The sequence below is a fragment of the Schistocerca americana genome, chromosome X, assembly GCF_021461395.2.
Source record: "Schistocerca americana isolate TAMUIC-IGC-003095 chromosome X, iqSchAmer2.1, whole genome shotgun sequence".
Classification (NCBI taxonomy): Eukaryota; Metazoa; Arthropoda; class Insecta; order Orthoptera; family Acrididae; genus Schistocerca; species Schistocerca americana.
This window is the reverse complement of record NC_060130.1, coordinates 522,657,088-522,683,383: the sequence shown is the minus strand read 5'-3', so window position 1 is coordinate 522,683,383 and position 26,296 is coordinate 522,657,088. Positions and strand designations below refer to the sequence as shown.

The 26,296-nt window shown below is 42.9% G+C and overlaps 1 pseudogene; it reads right to left on the bottom strand.

The window, feature by feature from the left end:
* Positions 1 to 26,296, bottom strand: part of LOC124556113 — a 126,003-nt pseudogene that overhangs the window by 58,499 nt on the left and 41,208 nt on the right.

The window sequence follows — 26,296 nt, the reverse complement described above, 5'->3', positions numbered from 1 at the left end:
ACTGGATATAGTAAACTTTTCCCTTAGAAATGGTTCAAATGGCTCTGAGCACTATGCGACTTAACTTCTGAGGTCATCAGACGCCTAGAACTTAGAACTAATTAAACCAAACTAACCTAAGGACATCACACACATCCATGCCCGAGGCAGGATTCGAACATGCGACCGTAGCGGTCGCTCGGTTCCAGACTGTAGCGCCTAGAACCGCAAGGCCACTCCGGCCGGCTTTTCCCTTAAATATAAAAGTTGGCCGATAAGTAAATACATTACAGTACATAAATAGTTCAGAAAAGAAGAGAATAGAATCTTTTGAAATGTGATGATGTAGAAGACTGCTAAGGATTATATAGGTATATAGAATACTGCTGAGGAAGTACTGAATCTAATATGAGAGAAATGAAATCTAGGACACAACTGGACCAAATAAAGTGATCGATTGATAGGACACATCCTGAGGCATCAAGGAATAGTCAACATGGTACTGGAGACGAATGTGGGGAGTAAAAAAATGTAGTGGAAGACCACAGGTTCATTAGGTTGCTGTAGATATGGAGAGATGACGATACTTGCACAAGGATGTACTTGCGTAGAGAGCTGCATGAATCTAGTCTTTGGATTGGAGAACGCAGCAGCAGCAGGAACAATAACAACAACACCGGTCAGGAAAATAGCTCCTTCGTCCTCCAGGAGACATTATGCTAATACCGCGCAACACCGCCTCTACCTTTGATAATGGGCATATTCGACGAGCAAGACATTACACAACTGTCAACAGGTATGCCATATCAAGCTAAACACTCAATGATGGTTTGACCCCGTAGAACTACCAGATTAAGGAGACGATGCTTGCTACACCTCGCCCATCGTTCGCAACAGTTCCACACTTTTTGTGTGGGATTTAGATAGGGTGATTAAGCGAGCCGATCGAGGAGCGATAGCGTACCTGAGTGTTCGTCAAACCAGGAAAATATGAACGGGACTATTGTAAGCTCGGAAGACAGGACTGTTCAAATCATACTCATCATGAAGATGTAGAAGAAAAGGGCAAAACTTGTTCAATAAGAACATTCAAACAAATATTCTGGCTCATATTCATGGTAAACTGAATAAGCAGGCCCAAGTAATGGAACGAAAAGCACTCTCAAAACATCATAGAAGCATCTCTGGCCCCAACTACGTCCTCCATTCATTTTGTGTTGAACGCTACACATTTTACATAATTTGAAAAGAGGAATATCGCGACTCGCCGGACCATACGGCACGCCCTCAGTCAGCTACTGTTCTGTTTCTGTGTTAGGTCCAGAGAATACGTGCCACTTTGTGTGTTGCTGAGAGCAATGACCTTTTTGCGAGATTCACAACTCCATATGTGCACTGAATGCAGTTACCTTCGTAATGCTCGCTCGGAAACTAGTTGAGATGGATCTGCGTTTACTGACGGCAGCAATTTCTGTGGATCCATGCATATGTAACTTTTTTGTGACCACTCTTCTTATGCCATGTTTCGTGGTTGCAGTGGTACACCATCGCGTGTAAACTCGTTAGACAGACCACGCTAATACACAAACCTATTGGGCACCTACATTCATAATATGGTCAAGTGCACGTCCCAGCACGATAGCTTCTTTCTAACCATTCTGTGACGTTTCCACGTCGACCCATCTTACTGAACTGATTCCAAGCGAAAGACTCCAGCCACCCCCCCGCCTTCCCCCCCCCCCCCCCCCCCCCACACACACACCGTAGCGAAATGTTACTAGTCATCCATTTTTGGCATTATTGCTCCCCTCATTTTCAAAATGTTTCATTGAATATATTATATCTGCTATGCGCCGATGGAAGGTGTTTCAGTACAATGTATCTAAAAGCTAACTGTAAAATGGTTAATTTTCTCTTAGTTTAGTGCTCTCCCGTTAAATATCTCAAAGTTTTACCGTTCTGTTTACCATGTGCTTGCACGTTCTGGAGGACGGCGGTTCAAATCCCTGTAGACGCATTAAGATTTAAGTTTTGCGTGATTTCCCTAAATCGCTCCAGGAAAATACCGGTATGTTTCCTTTGAAAAGAGCACGGCCGATTTCCTTCCCCATCATTTCGTAATCCGAGTGTGTGCTCAGTCCCTAACGAGCGCGCTGTCGATTAGACGACGAGAGGTTGAACTCTACTCTTCCTTCCTTCCTTCCCTCCTTCCTCTGTTCCTTCGACAATTTTTTTTTTTTCCAGACTGGTTGTACCGAAAGTGAATGCCGCGCGGGGTAGCTGTGCGGTTTGAAGCCCCTCGATTCGCGCGGCTTCTCTCCGTTGGAGGTTCGAGTCCTCCCTCGTGTGTGTGTGTGTGTGTGTGTGTGTGTGTGTGTGTGTGTGTGTGTGTGTGTGTTGTCCTTAGCGTCGGTTAGTTTAAGTTAGATTAAGTGGTGTGTAAGCCTAGGGACCGATGACCTCAGCAGTTTGGTCCCATAGTAACTTACCACAAATTTACAAAATTTTCCGAAGGTGAATCTGTACCGAAATAAGACTGTGTATGTGAACCAGCTGTCAAAAGATGGAGTGCAAGTTATTTAAAATTAACCAGTGCTGCGCTACTCAATATGTTGGAGAAATTAAGAGCTGGAGGTGAAGCGATAGTTCGAATCTATAGTTTGCTGAGGAACCACACTCGTTTTGAAAATTCCGACAGAAAATGTAGTCAGTGGGATTTTGCAACTGGTTGGATGGGTATGAGATAGTAAAAAACAGATAAATAAGTATGGCGTAATTTTCCAGGTAACATTGAAAGTATTTATTGATTTCTATTGCAGTCCCATTAGTGGACGTATATTATTTATGGATCTTTCTCCTATTATCTTCATGTGGTTGAATTCGGACGTTAATAAACAGGTGATATTTTGAATGTGAGAGTAAACTTTGGTGATAGCTTGTAACACCGTAACTCTAATGCTCTACTGATTTATTTTGCTTTTGTTTCATTTAATATTACATCGTTAAGCTTCTGTAAATGTGTTTGATTGAATAGATAACACAAAATTGTATACTCCTTTCTTTGTTGAAACTTTGATGTCATGGTTTGGTTCTATGCAATGTAGTATATCTGCCGTTTAAATTCTTTGTCCCAACTGGTGGGAGACAAAACTTACTGTATATATTTGGAATTTGTTTAAATAATTTTGTTTAGAGCTACCTATATGTGCAAATGATATGTTTTGTTTAAAATGATTGTTCTCTGTTATGTAAACTGCTGACCTTCACTTAGGGTTCTTAGTGGGTTTGTACGTAAAAGGTGTGGTGGTTCCCCTCGGGAACGGAACTGTGTAGCGCGCGCAAATTGTGGTTGGCCTAGGTAGGAAAGGTGGAACAAAAGTCAGTCGGGGACGAGCTACCAAACTGTGCACTGCCATGTAAATGTTGCATTTGTGCTGGTTCCGAGAGAGGCTTTTTCTGCTACTTTCCAATGCCTCGGATGGATGGATAAATAGCTGGAACGATTCTGGAATTGGTATTCATCATCGCCACCAAGAAGGGCCAGAGTCCACCAATTCTGTCTGCAAATCCGCCTACCAACATGCAGTTGTCACCACATTGCGCAATCACTGTAAAGGAGTACTATAATAATGTACAGTGAAGGATCAGCTTATTGGGCGATTTGTTGTTGTTGTGGTCTTCAGTCCTGAGACTGGTTTGATGCAGCTCTCCATGCTACTCTATCCTGTGCAAGCTCCTTCATCTCCCAGTACCTACTGCAACCTACATCCTTCTGAATCTGCTTAGTGTATTCATCTCTTGGTCTCCCTCTACGATTCTTACCCTCCACGCTGCCCTCCAATGCTAAATTTGTGATCCCTTGATGCCTCAGGACATTTCCTACCAACCGATCCCTTCTTCTAGTCAAGTTGTGCCACAAACTTCTCTTCTTCCCAATCCTATTCAATACCTCCTCATTAGTTACGTGATCTACCCACCTAATCTTCAACATTCTTCTGTAGCACCACATTTCGAAAGCCTCTATTCCCTTCTTGTCTAAAATATTTACTGTCCATGTTTCACTTCCAATTGGGCGATTTAGTGTGCACAAATATAAGGTAACTTATAACTGAATTTATGTACCTACCTTGATTTTTTTTCCCTATCACACCACCTCTCAGGTTCCTCTCCATTTGCACTATGATTACCGAGTGACCTATTTTGTGGAAAAAATGAAAGCCTCAAAGTTAGGCAGTTTATTACATAATGTTGTTTGATCTTTGATGAGAAGGAAATATTCAGGTTTACTGTGGATTTAGTGAAATTGTGGGAAGCAGTAAATGTAGTTTTGTAAAGTTTTAAAGTCACCTATTTAATCATTTACTAGAAAATAGAAGACTGTGGTGATAAAGACAATTTGCTGTTTCTTTTAAAGATTAAAAGTTCATAAAACTGCGGCTTATAAAGTTTTGCTTAGTAATTGGTCACATTGCTGCCTGTAATAAATTCTTAAAGGTGAGTCAGTTTCTTGCAATTTTGTCAACACTGTGTTTCACTGTAGTAAAAGTGGAAAACTGCAATAGTAGAAAATTATATGTTCATGATTGCTAAGTGTTTGTCTCTCTTGTGTATTGGAAGTGCATATCAATAGTGTAACAGGATCCACAGTCTGTCTATTGCGCTAATGCTAGGTAACAAGTAAAGGGAAGACCATTATTTATGGAAACCATAATTTCTTTATTCAAAAGATAGTGAGAAGCAACCTGTTAGTGGATTCCAATTAACTTTCATTTTAAATAGTAAAGTATTTAACTGAGAGAGACTTTACCTATGTCCAATTTATGATCCTGCAGTGAATGTTAATAGTAATATTATAAAGACCATTCAGTTTGAACAAGCCCTGAAAGTAATAGTGTGTTTCGGTATCTGTTATAATTTTGCAAATAATTTGTGCTGCTCTAGCTGTTAGTTTCAATCTTACCGTAAACATATGTATGTGTCAGAGTTCATTGCACTCGCGTGTGACAAAGTATAGGTTTGTTTATCCGTTAAAGTTACTAATAACTATTTTCTTGAACGAGAATGTTAATCATTCTCTTGCCTAGTTAGGCTGGCGACCGTTTTCTTTATCCGTTAAACAGTGCAGATAGGCAAAATTTTGTGAGATGTTTTTGCAGTAAGCAGTCGGTGGAGCTTTATTCTGTTGCAGCATAAAAAACAAAATGAACCGTCCACTTAACCGGACGCGACACACACTGACTTCGAGACGTCGGAGCATCCTAATGGCCAGTGAAGACGCATTCCTACCAGTACAAATATAACCGGCGGGATATTTCTCCGCAGCCATGCAGGAAAAATGTAAGGCGTATTGATTGAAAACCTTCCTGTTGTAGCAGAAATAGCGGCTTGTTGAGCGTGGGTTTCGGTGTATCCGGGAATAGCAGGGACGCTGTTGTGAGGACAGCCGTTGCGCAACGGGCTGGCTTCAAGCCGGCATTCAGTCGGCACGCGCGCCGCTCCGTACGCAGGGCAAAAGCTCGCTGGCGCAGCTGTTTCTGGTCATTTGAAAGGCTTGGGTAATGACACGACAAATGAGTCGTTTAAAGCGTTAAAATTTTTTTAATCCTCCAGAACAGGCTACTGGTGGTTCACTGAATGGCAGTGCGCCCGTTCTTAGACCGTGGACATCCGCAGAATCTCTGGAGAACTGATATCAACTGGGTGATGATGCTGTTTGATTTGTGGGGCGCTCAACTGCGTGGCCATCAGCGCCCGTACAAAGTCCCAATTTTTACACAGTCCAATTTTTATGCAATCCAATCTAGCAACTGTCACGAATGATGATGATGATGATGATGATGATGATGAAATGATGAGGACAACACAAACACCCAGGCCCCGGGCAGAGAAAATCCCCAACCCGGCCGGGGAGCGACGTGGCGCAGCGGCTAGCCCTCTGGACTCGCACTCGGGAGGGCGACGGTTCAATCCCGCGTCCGGCCATCCTGATTTAGGTTTTCCGTGATTTCCCCAAATCGCTCCAGGAAAATGCCGGGATGGTTCCTTCGAAAGGGCACGGCCGACTTCAATCCCCGTCCTTCCCTAATCCGATGAGGCCGATGACCTCGCTGTCTGGTCTCCTCCCCCCAAACAACCCAACCCCCCAACCCCGAACCCGGCCGGGAATCGAACCCGGGACCCCGTGATCCAGAGGCAGCAACGATAGCCACTAGACCACGAGCTGCGGACATCGACTGGGTGCGTGCTTTTACACGGTACGGAGATCACGCAACTAACCTGGCTGCTGGGCTGCACCGCAGTTTCTGTCTTTTCTAATGTTTTCCCTAAAGTTGCTTAAAATGGATGCTGGAATAATTTTACTGACAAGGCCACAGTCCGAACTGGTGCTACGTTTCGAATGACCTCGTCGTCCACGAGCCAGTGAACCTTTTCTTCTTTCGTACAGCCTAATAGCCAACGCAGCTTACATGTTCAGTTACATGCAAAGTATTTTATTCTGATTTGATGTTTAGCTAGCAACAAATTAATAACAACATCGTCAGTATTATGAGTATTTCTTTTTGTTTCTTTTTATCGACAAATCAATTTGACGCAGATCAACGAAACTGTCACATTAAATTGTGCATTGTTATTAAATTATTTAATACACGGGGTGGTCACAAAGAATCTGAAAAGCTTGTAATGGTGTTGGATAGGTTATTCTGAGAAATAATTGTTAAGAAAAAGCATTCGATACGTTCCGCTCTTTCCGAATAAAGGAGCATTGAAGTTAGCGAATCAGGCCGTAGCGGGCGCTGATTCAAGCGGCCCGCCAGACATGTTGTCGCTTAACGTGTACTTCATTTGGTTTCCTAAATCCGAACAACATACCGATACAAAAATTAGACATGGGACAGCAGTAAAGACTGGACCCGAGCCAAAGGCTGAGCAGTCTCATCCTCTATCATCTACGCTAGGAGAACAACTGATACCAATCGTAGCTGGCGGGCCGCTTGAATTCGCGCAACGGCCTGATCAGGTAACATCAATGCTGATTAACTCTGAAACGACAGCAAAGTATCGAATATTTTCTCAACAATTATTTCTCAGCACAACCTATCCTGCAACACCATTACAAGACTGTTTCTGACTACTATGCATGTAATCTCACTTACGGACACTCTAAAAAGTATTACAGCGAAAGACGTAAAGTCACCGTTTGTTTCTGAGACTGTTTAGGCGAAACATACATGTAACCTTAGGCAAAATTAAAAATATACATTGGAGCAGAATTAAAGAACTAAATACGATGGAGACGCTGAGAGCTGGAGATGCTGCCCAATTCATAATTTATGCACATACTCTTTGGTAAGCCGATTACACTTGTATACAATATTAGACAACAGATTATTCATCTACGATATGTTTCTTGACTTTTTAGAGAATTTTAAGTTCATACGTTTCCAGACAGCCACATTATGACCAACAAATGCAGAACTTCCGACAGCAGAAGTTATTACAAAATAAAGTAACGAAACTCGAAATAGTGCTTGACGAGTTAGAATTGATTTTCAGCGGTGAATACAGCAAAATATGAACCATTTGTATCAACGTCACGCAACAAGGGATTTCATCAGTCGTATTTTTCCATGTCTGAACTAAGCCCAAGGAGAACGAAACACATTACTGTTTATAGTCGAGAACTATCAGCTGCCACAAAACGATTTTGCTTCAACTAACACAGTTCCCCGGTGTATTCAAACAAGAGACATGTCCCGTCACTTCAACTGTGACCTCCATGTACAGCGTCGTTTTCGTTAAGAACCAGTAGCAGAAATTGTGAATTTGAACTATTTTTTTCATTCAACGTTTCTATGACATACAGTGACGGTAGCTAGTTAGGAACAGTTCCTAATTTTTCAGTGTGTTCGTGTTTACAACGGCTCCAAAGTGGTACACAAAAGAGAAATCATAAAAAAATGCCGTTTTCCAATTAGAGGGAAAGGTTGGTGCCCACAAAAACGCTATTTGGTAACATCAGTATTCGGACTCTAGAAGCAGCTGGACTTAATAATGGTCTCATCTGTACTGCTGTTGAAATAAGGCTTTCAAAACAGAATGTAAAATTACGTTCATCATCTTTTACATTAAGAACAAAACGACGAGGTTCAGAAATCACGGACAATGACAGCTGTGAATAGCTCCTAAGTTTTTCATGCTCTAGAATGCTTGATTCTTGTTTACCTGAAAGCCAGAGCTCCCGCTGACGTATGTTAAAAGTTACAACAACCTATTAGAATTGGTTTCATTGATTCAAATTCGAAAGATTTGATGCGGTATGTGCTAGCAATAAGTCACTGAGACGGGAGAGAGCTGGACTGCAGCGTGTGCACTGCTGTGACGCCTCTTGTGTGGTCAGGAAAATTGGTGTAACACACTAGTGTCACTGCATGGCTGTCCAACCAAGTTCAAACGTGAAGACAAGTGCCAATATGGTGAACAGAAGAAGATATCGCCCTCATTCTTTTCAGATGATCCATCCCGTCATTTGGCGAAATCAATTTAGGTAAACCATGGGAAACCTAAATCTGGATGTATGGAATCCAGATGAGAATACAAGGTTCACTTCTCGGGGGCAGGGTCACAGATCTCTTATGGTCTGCCCCTCCCAATTTAATATTATAATAATCTGTTTACATCAATGCTTAGTACATATCTTTAGGATAAATACAGCATTTGAAAGGCATTCGTCCATAAATTCGACAAGTACTTATGTCATGCAACAGATTTAAGTGCTGCAACAACACTTTTTTGCAAGTTTAGTATGTCATATCTTACACAACATAAATTCTTAGTGAGTGTGTGTGTGTGTGTGTGTGTGTGTGTGTGTGTGTGTGTGTGTTGAACCAGGGACCTAGATACGACAGGTAGACTTCGTCCCGCAGTAGGTCTCAGTGGTTCACAATCCCATAACGGGTCACAGCAGTCCATCCACCCCACCGACGCCCCACACCGGACCCACGGTTATTGTGCAGTCTCATACCAGACGAGTGGAACCCCAAATGTTTGGTGGTAGAGTAATTATGGTGTACGTGCCGTACCTGGAGACAGTGTTTGCGCAACAATCGCCGACATAGTGTAACTGAGGCCGAATAAGGGGAACCAGCCCGCATTCGCCGAGGCAGATGTAAAAGCGCCTTAAAAACCATTCACAGCCTGGCCGGCACACCGGACCTCGACACTAATCCGCCGAATGGATTCGTGCCAGGGACCGGCACGCCTTCCCGCTAGGGAAGCAGCGCGTTCTTGGTGTGCACTCACCATTAGCACTATTTCATTTAGCCCTACGATTGTGAATGTACGTCTGCGGACTGCGGCTTTGCGAGCGAATAAACCAGTGGATGCTGTTTCTTTCAGTCCTTCCAACACCCTAGAAATCAGTCATTATTTATTCTCTCGGTTGAATGTTTTTCCCTTTCCGTGTTGCCCTACTGAACTTCCTAAGCTTCACCATTCAGATGATTCACGAACCTTGTCTGAGCATTTATTGACAGAAGGTACAATCAGCCTATAAATGTACGCCTATTCCTTGCAAACAACTTAAAAGTATTCTGTGTTAATCGTAATTTATAATTTCTAGAATTTCTCAGCATTTTAGACACACTCAGTTTTCATGCTACTTTATTCTCCGAAAGTTAGCTAAGAAATTTGGAAATTTTATTTACGTAAAAATATAAGCGCTTTTCGTAAAAAAACGCTCCCTCTTCTCCTTGGATCCGTTGGTGTTTGAATCGTCATCCTTCCGTACAGGAGTTCAGTGCACATTACTCGCGCAGAAAAGAGTGCTATATCAGCGCCTGAGTGAAATACAACGGCGCAAATTGATCTGTCACAGGAAAATTTGCCACACCCTGACATTTCGGCGCAGAGGAAACGATGCTACGACAATGACTCGTGCGTGGAACCAGTGGCTCGAAGAGCAGCGACGAGAGGATAGTGGACCACGTAATGCGACTACTACACTGGCCGCCCGACACCTTGTCTGCATGGTAGGAAAGGACCGCAGTGTTTCCTCGAGGATACTGCCCTGTTATTGACGTGACTTTCAGTGTGTCGAGGGGTCGTGCAGTCTGCTGCGGCCTGGCTGGGGGAAACTTGTAGACTAGTAAGATTTAGCGTTTTCGGACGTGTCCAGCTGGTGACTGCAACGCGAAAATGAAACCAAGTGTGGTGGCTGGGCGACACTGGACGTAACATATGAACTCGGCTCATAAGCAGTAAGGACAGTCTGTACAGTAACCATTTCTTGTCTCAATTGAGTGCTCGTGCGAGTGACGTGCTTTTGTCGTATTCTTCGTATACTAAGACTCGCTTGTCACGAGTGGCCAATATTACATACACCAAAATAGCGTGTGCTGTCTGCTGTACAGTCTGGTAATTGAATGGTGGAAGTGAAGTACTAAGTGATCATCAGTCTCACAAAAAGTTGGATGATGATGATTGGTTTGGAGGGGGGGGGGGGGGGGGCGCTCAGCTGCACGGTTATCAGCGCCCCTACAAATTCCCAACCTGTGCTCAGCCCACTATCGCCACTTTCATGAATGATGATGAAATGATGACAACACAAACATCCAGCCATCTCGAGGCAGGTGAAAATCCTTGAACCCGCTGGGAATCGAACCCGGGACCCCGTGCTCGGGAAGCGAGAACGCGACCGCGACGCTACGAGCTGCGGACAAAAAGTTTGAGTATAGCAACAGAAGGCAGTTATAAGAGAGTTTGTTAATGACAAAAGCAAAATTCATACTCAGTATTTTTGACAAACTTCTTACGGTAAATTCTCTACAGTGTAAAACCAGCTGTCAAAAGATGGAGTGCAAGTTATTTAAAATTAACCAGTGCTGCGCTACTCAATATTTTGGAGAAATTAAGAGCTTGAGGTGAAGCCAGAGTGCCAATCTATAGTTTGGTGCAGGGACCACACTCGTTTTGAAAATTCGGACAGAAAATGAAGTCGTTGGGATTTTGCAACTGGTCTTTGGCGGTGTGTGTCCGGATACTTTCGATAACGTAGTGTAGGTTTCAGATAGCCTTCATGAAAGTCGAAAACGTCTGTTACACAGATTTCGTGTAATTGTGTCATTTATCACATCCGATTTTACAATGTGAAATTTATATATTTTGAAGAAGAATGTTAGACAACTATAACTTCGTACCAATGTTGTGACTTGGTACAGAAGTTCCTGCAACCCAAATTTAACAAACTTAAGGAAGAGGTGTCGTTTTAGTTAATCATGCCTCAGAGCATGCTTCTCATGGGTAGTATGTTATTTTGGGAGACATTTGCCCAGGTTATCTGATCGTGGCCTTGTTGGATGGGTATGAGACAATTAAAAAAAATTTAGACGTCCGAACAAACCGACCATCTAGAAAGTAGTTACTGAGGTTAACGAAGGCGATGTTGGCCTGATGTACTCGACGATGCCCTTTAGCTATACTGTCTAAACGATCGTCCTAAGAAATATCAAATTAAGATCAGCCTGAAGATGCCTAAATAAGGTGAAACGCGAAGTTGATAAATAAAAAAAATTAACTTGCGACCAAGACTGTTTTCAACTAATACTAATAGGTCAAAATATTATTGTGTAACACAGATACTGCCGCGCAGGATTAGCCGAGCGGTCTAAGGCGCTACAGTCATGGACTGTGCGGCTGTTCCCGGCGGAGGTTCGAGTCCTCCCTCGGGCATGGGCGTGTGAATTTGTCCTTAGGATAATTTAGGTTAAGCAGTGTGTAAGCTTAGGGACTGATGACCTAAGCAGTTAAGTCCCATAAGATTTCACACACATTTGAACATTTTTTGAACACAGATACTAGTTAATGTAAATGATCATCTCTGTGATCTGAGGCAACATTTGGTTCGTTTATGTAAACGTCAGGATTTTATTGCCTCTTTGGCTTATCAAACTCTGTCTAAACTACGAATTCTTCTAACATGGGATAGCAGTGCGACAGCTGTCCAGAGCATACTGCATAACGACTTACAGCTTGTCTTCACCGATTGTTTCAGAATCATTGGATTGGACTATGGGGACCATCCTGTTCATCAGATTTAGCCTCCTTAAAGTTCTAGACGACACTGTTTACAAGAACATACCTGTTAAATGACTGACTGCAATTCTTTTATTGCAGCTAGTCATCGGCATACTGGACATCAACTTTGAAGACTAGTTCTCTTTCTTCTTCAGAATCCATAGCATTAGCTGATTTACTTTTTTTTACTTAAGTTAGTCAAAAACATGTGCAGCAGGCAACTGCCGGTATTTACAATTTTTAAACTCGATTTCTCATGGATTAATTGCACTGGAATACGGAAAAAAACACACCACTGTCATTCTAATTTACTCTAGCGACATTACGCAATGTTCCATTTAAAAATTACCAACCTTCTAAAAGATGTAAACATACACTAGTGGTTATTATAATCTTTGAGTAGGCTGCAATTACGCACTTTTAGTTGCATTTCATTTATCTATACGACCCTCCATTTGGAAAGCGTTTGGAATACAACTTCTAAAAGATTATCCCTGCGTTTGGACTCAGAAAATATCCTAGAATTACGATACTGTAAAAGATAGAAGTGAGTTATGCGTAAAATTGTAGGTGGCATGATTGAAAATGTATGCTATCACGCATATTACGAGTCAACAGTCAGTAAAGTTGACAACGAATAAGAAGTAACCTGCTGTGTTGAGTCTTGCCTAGAATTGCTGGTCACAGCAATCACAGAGTACCACCGCTTTGTTGTCGCGGCAGAAATGGAATGGTCTGCGGGTAGCTTCAGGACAGCTTGTCACTCACCTTTGCCAGAAATAGAACATTCAATGTAGTGTATTGTCCCTAGTAATTTCAATTGGGACATTGTCGTCGCCGTAGCTGGGCTTTGTCTCGCCAACAAGGACAGGTGCCAGTAAGTGGAGGTCTGAATCTATAACGAAACAGTGTCGGATTGAAATTTGAATCGAGTCATATGCAACGTCACAACGCCTCTACTAATATTATAAGTTCTTTTACGATGTGAATGAAATATTGTGAAAAATTTTGTAAAGTTTTTTTAAGGCGTGTATTTGATCCAGCAGTAATTAAAAACTGCGGCTGCCTGAGGTGATAATCTGCATGCGATTATTTATTATCGAGACCTTCAAGAGGAAGCGATACAGAGGTTAAATCGTACACTGCTGAGGATGAAAGGGTAAAATTCATTAAAACTATGAATTAATTAATAACTAATAAGGTGTTGTACCTACCGAACATTAAATATTCATTTTGTCAGTTGTGGAGATAATAGAAATGAAGACAGGTAATCGTATTCCTTACAGATATTGTTCCCAAATCATAACTAAATAATTAACAGGATTGATGTGTTATAAATGCTCGTTAAGAGTCCGTTTTTCATTAAAACTGAGTGTTTGTGGATCAAAGCCCATCTTCACGGTCAAGGGCAGGAGGAAAATAGGTTGCCAGAATCTGGCAACCTAACATTCTAAACTTACCACAAAAGACCGACATAGGTTAGTCATAAAAAGTAGTGCTAAACTGGTCAGTCGACTGTTTCTTTCAGCGGGAATTTTTAAATATGGCCAAAGGGACACATTTGCTGTCGTCTTGTTCACTGGACTTCGAAGGAACACATGCACTTACATGATCAGTACAGTCAGACACAAGAACAAATAGACCAACAGTTAATACGTCACGTACCGAGCGAGGTGGCGCAGTGGTTAGACACTGGACTCGCATTCGGGAGGACGACGGTTCAATCCCGCGTCCGGCCATCCTGATTTAGGTTTTCCGTGATTTCCCTAAATCATTCCAGGCAAATGCCGGGATGGTTCCTCTGAATGGGCACGGCCGACTTCCTTCCCTAATCCGATGAGACCGATGACCACGCTGTCTGGTCTCCTTCCCCAAACAACCAACCAACCAATACGTCACGTTGGTAAAGTTACCCTTCGTGCTGCAGAAGCTTAGGGAAGACTATTCTTTCAATGAGCAATCACATCAACTGTGTCACACAGCCACGAGACAGCCCTTGCTAGCGCACAGGTAATGGCACACATTCCACTGCCATCGTAGTCTTACTTGACGCTCTCTCTCTCCCTCCCTCTCTCTCTCTCTCTCTCTCTCTCTCTCTCTCTCTCTCCCGCGAGTGCCTCATTATTTAAGAATTTTATTTACCTATGGTTTCGAGCATCCTATTATCCAAGTAATATCTTCTTGTACTGAATTACAATGAAGTAGACTCTTTGTTAACCATTTCAGTACCATTACACTGCTCAGTTAGTCTTCTTTACTTCTGTGTGATTTAAAGATCACAACATATCCGTCTTATTCAGGTTTGACAACGACTCTTATCTGAGTAAAACTGCAAGGTCCTCTCCCATTCTGGAATTCGACGGGTAGGATGACCCAAATTAATTGTGAATAACTAGAACGTCTAGGTTTAATGTTACACTACCAGTAAGAAATGAAATGTGATGCTTGGGTCGAAAGCCAACATGCAGGTTTCCGTATTTATAGCCAGTTATATGAGTTATATGGGTACAGGGGAGAGGACAGCGGCCATTCTGTCGAAACACAGACTGCCATTTTAATATGTGTGAAGTTGTTATTAGAAGCTCCAATAATATTATCAAACAGAACTGTGCCTCTCTCGCAGTGTAGTGCGACTGACCAATTTTATTGAAGGTTTTAACGTCCCGTCAGCGACGAGGTCATTACAGACGTTCTGCAAACTCGAATTGGGGGAAGACAGAAAACCATATGGGCCGTGTCCTTTTCAAAGGAATCATGTTGGCATTTGATGTAAGGGTTTTGGGAAATCATGGAAAAGCTAAATTTGGTTGCCCAGGAGAGACGGATTAGAAACGCCGTCCCCCCCCCCCCCCCCCCTCCTCCTCCGAAAACAGTGCAGGGTCTTACCATTTAGCAACCTCACTCGGTAATTTCACTGATGTCCTTTCAGAACACACTCGAGTATATATTACTGAATTTGTAGTATGTTATTTGAAACTGGCCCTGCTGCCTATCTGTGGCCGTGTGGCACTAATGCCTGTGTACCAGCGAAAGGTGAATGCCTGATATTGCTGAACGTTTAACCGACCACCGTGACTTGATTATTCACAGAGGAAGATAGCAGATGCCATCTGTGTAACCCCAAAGCGTTGGTTGTATGGGGCCCAGAGGGTTGAAGATTTTAACGTAACTTGATTTAATTAAACTGCTATCTTTTCGCAAATAACTGATTAATTCGTAAGTGCTAAAATTTGCATATCCGTTTTCTATGTGTTACTGAAGTGAAGGAGCAACGATAATTAGATAATTTTATATACTTCTTAACATTTTTGGATCATTTTCATTGTAATATAACACCTTTCGGTCAATGATTATTAATTTTCGTCAAGATGTTGGTGACCGTTAGGCAGGTTCCTTTGTATGAAAGATACTGTCATGAGAACAAATATACCTATGCTAGGAAATAGTTGACGGTTAATATCTGCCAGGTATCGACAACCTAACAAAAAAAATCGTTCAAATCGCTCTCAGCACTATGGGACTTAACATCTGAGGTCATCAGTCCGCTAGAACTTAGAACTACTTAAACCTAACTAACCTAAGGACATCACAGACATCTATGCCCGGGGCAGGATTCGAACCTGCGACCGTAGCAGTCACGCGGTTACAGACTGAAGCGCCTAGAAGCGCTCGGCCACCGCGGCCGGCCGACAACCTAACAATCTGTACCATTTCTTCTGAACTCACTTCCTAATGTGATCTTTTCAAGTTACGTCCTTAGAAGATAAGAACTGAAAAAAGTGCCATCCATGCAACTGATGTTTCCTTGCTGGGACCGAATACTTAATACTATTCTCTAGGATAATTCGCCCTCACTTTTCTGTTTTATGAAACAGCAAACTTGTGACGTCCATGTCAGGTGATCGTAAAGTTTACGGTTCCTGAAGCGTATATTTCCCTCAAAATACATGCGCCGGTGCTCCATACGGACTTTCTCAATATATCACAAGGTAGTCACTTTGCAGCACTTTCTAGATTGAAGCTTTTCTTAACGTGTGGAATATGATTAAGAGTACTACCGGAGTAGTAGTAGTTGTTGGGTTGGGGGTTGGGTTGTTTGGGGGGGGGGGGGGGGGAGACCAAACAGCGAGGTCATCTGTCTCATCGGATTAGGGAAGGAAGTCGGCCGTGCCCTTTCAAAGGAACCATCCCGGCATTTGCCTGGAGCGATTTATGGAAATCACGGAAAACCTAAATCATGATGGCCGGACGCGGGATTGAACCATCGTCCTCCCGAATGCGAGTCCAGTGAGCTAGCCACTTTACACTGAATGAAGAGCAATTTGTTTATTTAAGTAAATGTAAATCTTTGGTTCGCAAAATCTTTGTATTATCGTGTTAAATTTGGTGTCCTCCCGATGTTACTTCTTGTAACTCCTTTCCTCTTAACTTATTTCCCCATGACTGCTCTCGATTAATCATTTGATTCTCAACAGTAAACAGGACAAAGTACGATGCTTTTCAAGGCTACACGGACCAAAACATTGCTCCCTGGATTCCACTTGTTTGAGAAACTGGTGGCTATCACAGATGGACAGCCGTATGTTCACCACTGCGTACGTACAAATCAATAGGAAATGTTTAATCAAGATTAGGGAAGGACTGGGTAGAGGGCATGCTTGGTATATAAAATTACATTGCCGGCCTCACGTTCCGCGAATTTTAACCCAAGTGTACATACAATGGAGCAAATTGATGGTCTTACACCACAAAAACTTTGGCTAAACGCTACCGAACTAGTAATCTGCTTATGGGATGCATTGATTATAATTTAATCCTTACGCGAGATTATTAATACCAGTAGAGAATAGTCACTGTTACAGATGACGAATGGTGTGACAACATGATGGCTGATGGGTTTGTGTGGAGCTTTATATCTGGTGACCACAACCTAACACGCCAAGAGGACGTGCACTTGCAGCTTATCGCCATCTTTCGAACTTCGAGAAAATACGGATCATTGACATGAGATAGCTGGGCGCTGTCATGCCGACAGATCGCACAGACAGTTGTCTGCATCACAATAGCTATAGAAAGAGTGATTGCGACATGGACTCAGGATAACAGGGTGACAAGAAGAGTAGACACGGGTCCTTCCCAAGAGGGTCGTGGGACTGATCGACCGCACTCGCGAATAGACGGGTTAAAACAACTGAAAGCCGGGCGAACGTCCCAACCGTGTCACCGCGAACAGTTGGGAAAATATTACACATTTAATAACCGTTTTCTGATTTAACATCGCCACAAAATTTGTTAAATATCAGAATTGTGCTTTATGGTGTAACACTCCCCGTCAGTGAATGTAGGACAAATTTTCTGTTATGCTTCAACAGCTGTTAGAAACATTGCAAAAAATATCATCAGATACGCGAGAAAATGTTTCAGTATCTGACTGCCAAACGGGTAGATGCTGCACGCACACGTGTTTTGTGTGTGTGTGTGTGTGTGTGTGTGTGTGTGTGTGTGTGTGTGTGTGTTTGAGAGCACGACTGTCACGCTGACTAAACGCACCGAGTAGACGTAACATTTATGACCACTTCTTTCCTTGTCCCTCTGTTCCCAACGATAAAATTCCACTTAACCTTGTGAAGTTCAATGAGTGAGTGAGCGCCGCTACTGGCTTGTGTGCCGCATGCTGCAGCCAATGAGGCAGACGACTGTTCTGTTGCTTGGAAACCAGCCATGCCGCGGTACTGCGCTCCCACTTGCTCCGGCAGTTGTGATTACTGCTGACAGTCGCCACATCTCCTGGCAGGCTTTTCACGCTTAATGAGTCTTTCACCTTAAATCATGCGGCGCCACCATCTGCCGCGCGTTTCGTCACAGATTCATCTGGGAAGTTCGTCCAATTCCAGTGGCAAATGCTACAAGAGATACGTTGTGCACGACAGTGTGGTTTACTGTTAAAATTCCGATGGCGTACTTCCCTAGAAGAGTCAATATATATATTGTTTCCACCTACAAATATTTAGCGTATAAACCATGAATGTAAAATCAGAGAGATGGGAGCTCATATGAAGGCTTATCAACAATCGTTCTTGTCGCAAATCATTCGCTACCGGAACAGAGAGAGAAGTGAAGTGACAGTGCTACGGAAAGTGGTTTGCAGACTGCAGATGGTTCAAATGGCTCTAAGCACTATGGGACTTAACATCTGAGGTCATCAGTCCCCTAGACTTAGAGCTACTTAAACGTAACCAACCTAAGGACATCACACATATCCACGCCCGAGGCAGGATTCGAACCTGCGACCATAACAGCCGCGTCGTTCCGGACTGAAGCGCCTAGAACCGCTCGATCACAGCGGCCGGCTGCAGAGTGCAGATGTAGATGTATCAGTTTACTATTGCTGGCGCTTACTGCAGGAATACGTTAGTTTCATATCGGCAGCGTATCCGTGAGAATAAATGTGTGATTTGTGATAGGCTTGGAATGGAACTCGTCAGCGACACTTCTTTTTTAAATTTAATTGTCGATACATTTAGATAAACATAATACCCGATCCACCGATATTTTTTGTAGATCATAAAGTTTTGGCTTTTTATTTATGAGTAAACAAATAGTATTGCTTTATTTGTATTCAGTTATAAAACTGAATAATAAGAAATTATTTCAGACCGAAATTGAAGATATTAAAAAAAATTGTGATGAAGATATTTTACCCAATTGTGAAAAAAAACATTCGAAACTAATAACAGTAATAATAATAACAATAATAATAATTTTTTGAATGATAATTCGATAAAGTTTATAAGCAAATTATGAATCATATATTATTTTCTCTGGACTTACAGACAGATATTTCTCAATATTTTTGTGCTGTGGGATTTGGATGTCTCAGCGTTTTTGACAATCTTCTGGTGTGTGCTGATGGAGTTATGTCCTGCAAATATTGTTCTATGTTGACAGATCTATTCTGCTATGTAACACTTTATTTGTGGGGTGGGCTGTGGTATTCTAACTGAAGCCATAATTAATGAAGAAGAAAAATCTCCACAACTTTTCATTAAAAAATTTAATGCATGATTTGGGAAAAACCTGGACCCCCTGCTTGTGAAGTAGGAATCAACCAAGCAGACGCTGAGCAGCCGACAAAGAGAAACTACGAGAAGACTACACTGAAGTGTCATGCTGGGTAACAGTCCTATTTAAATATTGTCTTTTTGCAGCATTACAGTAATTCGCCACTCCTTTGAATTTTGTCATACGCAGTACACTACACGGCGTATCCCTGAATGTCTGCTGATGAATTTCAATCAATTGATTTTAACAAATCTCAACACAAACGGAGGAGGCTAGAGGTACAGCAACCTATGCAGGTCTGTCCTCTGTATTACAGTTATCTGTGCAGTAGAGTGTGTCTTGAAAATAGGTCTTTTCCTGGCATCTAATTCAATGTGCACGCCTTCGTGGCTGAGAAATTCGCATGTCAAGCTGCGTGGAAGATCCGGATTCGATGCCTCATGCTGTCCATGAATTTATCTTGATGGGAAGACTGGAAAGTGACACCTGACTTAGTACTTGATGGGAAAATACACACTCCGGAGTCGAAAACAGAAATTTGGAAATTTGTGGTAAGATCTTATGGGACCAAACTGCTGAGGTCATCGGTCCCTAAGCCTACACAATACTTTGTCTAACAAACTAACTTACGATAAGGACAACACACACACCCATGCCCGAGAGAGGACTGGAACCTCCGATGGCGGAGCAGCGCGGTCCGTGACAAGGTGCCTTAGACCACGCGGCTCGGAAACAGACATTAGAGACTCGAACAGTAGTACGTTAAATACATACCCCTCCCATAATGCTTACCAATTCCTTGGGGCAGAGAATGATGCTTTTCTCACTTTTGCAGTATGCATCAACAGATCTTCAACAGATTTAGATACACATACGTATCTCCTGTTATAACGAAAGAACATTCCTTTCTGAATGTTCTTAGGGCAAACAGTTTACTGAGATCCGTACAGAAAGCACTGATCCTGACATTGGCGCCGTCGTGAGTGATCCTGCACACAAAATCCGATGATGTTACCCATCTATTGCTGAAGGAACAAGACACTTCTTGCAATGGGTTGGCGGTCTTAATCTGTACAGTAGTAATCCTAGGTGGCGCAATGGTTGAAGTACCAGAATCTACTTCGAGAAAGGCGAGATTCAATCTCCTGTTCACAGACTTTGGTCGTTTAAGGCGAAAGACACGATGGTTCCTTCGAAAAGAGCTCGGCATGTTTTTTTCAGTTCTTATTCTGTCCATGATTATGCTCCTTCTCCAATGGGCTAGCCGTAACACAACTCTAAATACTGGCCTTTTTTCCTCCATTTATTAATTGTCAGAAGGAACATCTAGACAAATGACCTCCTACGTAGAAGTTTGTCGTACTTTTAGCACAAAAACGGTCCTCATCATCTGAATTTGTTTCGGTTCGGTACTTGATACCTCGACGCCATTCGACGTCCCATGGAATCCCAAGTGAATGTTGCATTACGTAATACTGTCCCCAAGGGCCTGTGCGAGTGGCGCGGTGCATGGTTCAAATGGCTCTGAGCACTATGGGAATTAACATCTGAGGTCATCAGTCCCCTAGACTTAGAACTACTTAAACCTAACTAACCTAAGGACATCACACAGCCGGCGGCGGTGGTTCTAGGCGCTTCAGTCCGGAACCGCGCTGCTGTTACGGTCGCAGGTTCGAATCCTACCTCGGGCACGCCTGTGTGTGATGTCCTTAGGTTAGTTAGGTTTAATTAGTTCTAAGTCTAGGGGACTGATGACCTCAGATGTTAAGTCCCATAGTGCTTAGAGCCATTTCTTTTGACATCACACACATCCATGCCCGAGGCAGAATTCGAACCTGCGACCGTAGCGGTCGCGCGGTTCCAGACTGAAGCGCCTACAACCGCTCGGCAACAACGGCCGGCCGCGGTGCATGTTTCGGGCAACCTTTATCCTAGAATTATTGCGTATCTGGACATGACCAACGACCTGGTGTAACAAGAAACGTGATTCGTAAAACCAGGCAACACATTTCCATTTACCCACGGTCCAATCACGATGATCCCGTGCCCCTGCAATCGCAGAGGACAATGTCATTAAAGAAACATGCTGCCAATCCCCATACTGAACAATGTTCGCTGAATGGAGTTCTCCGAACCACATTTGCCTGAATCAGCACTGTACACTGTCAGCAGATTTGCCACCCACCTCTGCCTGTTCTACTTTTAAGAGTGAGTAAGTCCCCGATCTCCACCCTCTCTGAAGACGTCTGGACAACCAACATCTTGTCGCCGCTCACGATAGTAGCACGCGAACAGCCGACGGGCTTCGCAGTTACCGAGATGCTCGTTCGCAAGTTGATTTTACCATTTCGCTAGAATGATTCATCATTCGTCTCTACTCTGCTTATATACTTTCCCAACTGCGTCACGTGCTGGCATCGCGATTAAGTTGCATTCAGTCTCGCGATGGGCAGTGGTCATATTGTTTTGCCTCATCAGTGTACATACCATTATGTTACACCGAAAGCTACTTTTATGTCCGAAGATTTCCACCTACTTCCTAAGATGTTGTGTTCTATTCGCGAGGAACTATTCAGTCCTGTTACTAAGTTCATCTGATATCCCGCCGGCCGCGGTGGTCTCGCGGTTCTAGGCGCGCAGTCCGGAACCGTGCGACTGCTACGGTCGCAGGTTCGAATCCTGCCTCGGGCATGGATGTGTGTGATGTCCTTAGGTTAGTTAGGTTTAAGTAGTTCTAAGTTCTAGGGGACTTATGACCACAGCAGTTGAGTCCCATAGTGCTCAGAGCCATTTGAACCATTTTTCTGATATTCCGAACGCCCGTATGTTGTTCATTAGGCGACAGTTCTCAACTGAACACCGTCCGGATGTCGAGCAACACGGCATTTACCTGTGCTCCGGTGTCAACTGCATTCCGCGTCCCGAGTGCGAAAAGAGCGAGCGTACTCTCCCATGATCGGTGTTTGTAGAATAAATGTTGATTCCAACAGTGGAGATTTTAAGTCTCCGTAAAGAAAGAATAAAACGTGATTCGATTTCAACAACAGACTGAAGTCAACAACAGACTGAAGTCAGCAACATAAGCCTATAATTGTACGCATCTGTTCGACGGCTCGTATCAGAAATCGGTTTGGCCTACGCTTTTTTTAACTGCTTGTTGTCACTCCTCCACAGGTCAACAAAATACTGTTGCTAGCAGAGAAACAAGTATTTGGATTACTCTAAATAGAATATCATACGTAGCTCATCAAGTTCAGTCTCCTTCCTTCCTTTTCCTTGTTGAGCGATTCTACTTGATTTTGTATCTTGCTGTTCGTGTAACCATAGAAAGAACAACCGTAGTACCACCATCCTCAGTAACGTAATTTCGGAAAACGGATTCTAGTACACTGACTGTAAGAAGTCGCAGCACCAAAAGAATAATGAATGTAGGATAACGAAATTTCAGGAATATATTTGTGTAGGTAACATATTTAAGTGAGTAACATTGCAAGACCACAGGTTAGCGTAAGCGCGAGATAATCATTTCACATGTGATACCATTTCTGTTGCACTTGGTCGGTCAACATAGGGGCGATTAATGCTGTTTGTTGATGACGCTGGAGTTGTCCGATGATGTCCCATATGTGCTCGATTGGAAACTGATTCGGCGATCGAGCAGGCCAAGGCAACATGTATAAACTCTGTAGACCATGTTGGTTTGAAACAGCAGTATGTGGGCGAGCGATTTACTGCTGTAAAACATCCCTTGAAATGCTGTTCATAAATTGCAGCACAACATGTCGGATCACCAGACTGACATAACAATTTGCTGTCAGGGTGCCTGGCATGACCACGAGACTGCTCCTGCTGTCATACGAAATCGTACCCCAGACCATAACTCCAGGTGTAGGTCCAGTGTATCTAGCAAGCAGACAGACTGGTTGCAAGCCCTCAGCTGGCCTCCTCCTAAGCAACACACGGCCATCACTGGCACTGAGGCAGAGCCAACATTCATCTGAAAACAAAACAGGCCTCCACCCTGCCCTCCTACGAGCTCTCTCTTGACACCACTGAAATCTCAAATGGCGTTGGTTTGGGGTCAGTGAAATGTACGCTATAGGGCGTCTGGCTCGGAGCTGTCCTTGAAGTAACCGTTGTGTCACTGTGGTGCCCACTGCTGTTCAAATTGCTGCTGAAGATGCAGTACGATGCGCCAGCGCTATACACGCCTAACGTGATGGTCTTCCCTCTCGGTAGTGCCACTTGGCCGACCCGAGACTCGTCTTGTTACGACCGTACATTGTCGTAACCACCACTGTCAGCAATCATGTAAACTGGCTACAATTCTGCCAAGGCTTTATGTAATTTCACAGAATAGCCCTATTATACGACCTCCTTCAAATTCAGTTAGGTGTTGGCAATGGCGTCTTTGTCGCCTTAAAGGCATTCTTGACCAACACCAACTCACCACGTCCAATCTCACAGTTAATTAACGCTCACGAACGTTAGAGCGTGCGTTTAAATCAAACCTGATTTGCACCCTCATAGTTACCCTACTAGAGCCATTCTTTTGCGATAGGAGCGAAATTTGAACAGACATAATCTTACAATTGGAGAAACACGCCTACCTACATTCGGGTATGTCGCACAACTCCTCCTTGATGTTAGGATTTTACACACACACACACACACACACACACACACACACACACACACACACACACACTCCAACAGTGCTTGAGTTAAGGATTATATTTCACTTAGATTTTAAGATTATTTTAGTGTCATGTTTGTTCACATATCCGATCCTGACTTCAAAGATTTTCAACCCTTAATAAAAAAGTTATTTTATTGGCTGGAAAGTGGCTTGAAACGAAGTGTCACACGGTTTGCCTTTCACAGTTATAGTTGTACTTGAAATTCGCGTTTTGGCCATATATAAATGCTAGCGAACCCAGCAATACTTCGTCATTGGTAAATATGATTATCGCTGCTCATCGGAGTTCAATTCGATGAGGGACTTATCGCTGAAGACAATTTTACTACAGTGAATCAGGTTTGTGTCTGGAGACGTCCTGGACGATGGCGGGATACCAAGCTGACTGTCGCCCGCCGTACAGCCCGACAACAACTCAGAGTGATGGTCTGGGGTGCCACTTCTTTTCATAGAAGGACCCCTTTGGGTGTCATCCGAGCACCTTTACAATACAAAGGTACGTAGAGGTATTCTACGCCCCCTTTTGTTGCCTTTTAATGCCAAACCATCCAGGGCTTACCTTACAGCAAGATAATCCCCACCCGCATACGGCGATAGTTCCAGATGCTTGTATTCGTGCTTGCCAAATCCCACCTTGGCCAGAAATGTCGCCGGCTATCTCCCCGACTGAGAGAGTTTGTAGCATTATGGACAGTGCCCTCCAACCATGTCGGTATTTTGAGCACCTAAAGCGTCCTCTGGACTGAATTTCGTACAATATACCTCAGGAGGCCACCCAATAACTATCAATCAATGCCAAGCCGAATAACTGCTTGCATAAGAGCCAGAGGTGGACCAACGTGTTACTGACTTGCTCAATTTGTAAATCTCTTTCTCTCGAATAAATGATCCAATTTTTCTGATATTTTAATCATTTTTTGTCTATACACGTACATCACATCTACCGATTTCCTTTACATTCGGATAATTCCTTTCTGGTGCATCATCTTTTTTGGATTAGAGTGTATACAGCCAATACATACTACATATATTTAAAACAAATCGTTTATGGTCGTCCAGATTATGTTATAGTAATTTTAAGTAAGCCAGTACTGAACTATTCTAGATTTTTAGTAACAACGTTAAACAACGACTCGCCTTTATACGGTAGTATACATAAAGAAATATATGTACGATGTTTCATTACCTTATGATGGCTTCAGAGCAAGGTAGGAACAGCGAACCAGTAACACAGTAACGGTCCTGCATGCTTGCCAAATGGCAGTTTACTAAGTCGTTTCACGCCGATATCGGCAGAAATGTTTTCTTTGTGTATATTAGTATTGTGTCTAAGTGCCGGAAGGAAAGCAACGGTTTCTTTATATCGAAATCTGTATTAGCATCTATTTAAGATCCAGTCAATACGTGATGTAGACAACTGACTCCAAATATATTAGCCGTAAAATTCACAAATGAAATTACGACAATGATATCTCCGTTAGCATTATAATAATTTAGCTTCTCCGGCTGTATGAGAACGATACTGAAGTTTGATAACAGCCTTTTATGGAGGAACATCTCGTGCGAATATCACACTTTGGTTCACCGAGCGCCTGCGATATTTCCTTAGATTCGTAAGAAATAAATTATACTACACGCCTTTGACTCCATTTGAATCAGATTTGTGAAGTGCACTCCCTTTTCCCTAGGTGACTGGAGACAAGAAGATGTGTTTATTGAGGCAGTTTCCATACTCACAGTGTTTCCTAGACAGATTCCAACCGGGATGTGCTATTCAATTTGAAAACTGGACGCTGTTTACTCCGCCAAAACTTCTCACCAACACAACACCCAATCCCCGAGCGGGTAAAACATTAACCCAGCCGGGAATCGGACCCCGGAGCCCCGTATGGCAATCAGCTGCGCTGACCACGTTTTTTTATTCTCATAGAATGTTTATTCATCTTCAACACAGCAGAACATAAAACACACCTCTTTAAGGAAACAAATAAATAAATACTTATTTGCTCAGTATCTACTAACACTAAGACTGTGTGAATATCACATAGAACATTTACTTTCATATTAAAAGATGATTTTGTACATGATACTTAAAACAACTACAATAAATACACAGATATTGTGAAGTAATTGTATGATTACGAAATCGCCAGTTGTCAAAACTTACAAAAGAAATGAAAAAGTTTTTTTCCGCCAGATACAATATCGCACTGGAAAACGGATCTTTTGAAAAAATGATTTCTCAGCTAATACTGTATACTTTTATGTCACACACACACACACACACACACACACACACACACACACACACACACACACACACACACATCACTCAACTTGAGCCCTCATTTCCTCTACTATCAGTTGTTACTTCATGATTTAGACATTCTTGGCTGTCACTGCGCATTTGGGTCGAATAATAACGACAGGATTCCACAGAACAGGAACATACTACACCGAGGAGGGTAAAGTCTCTCGAAAATC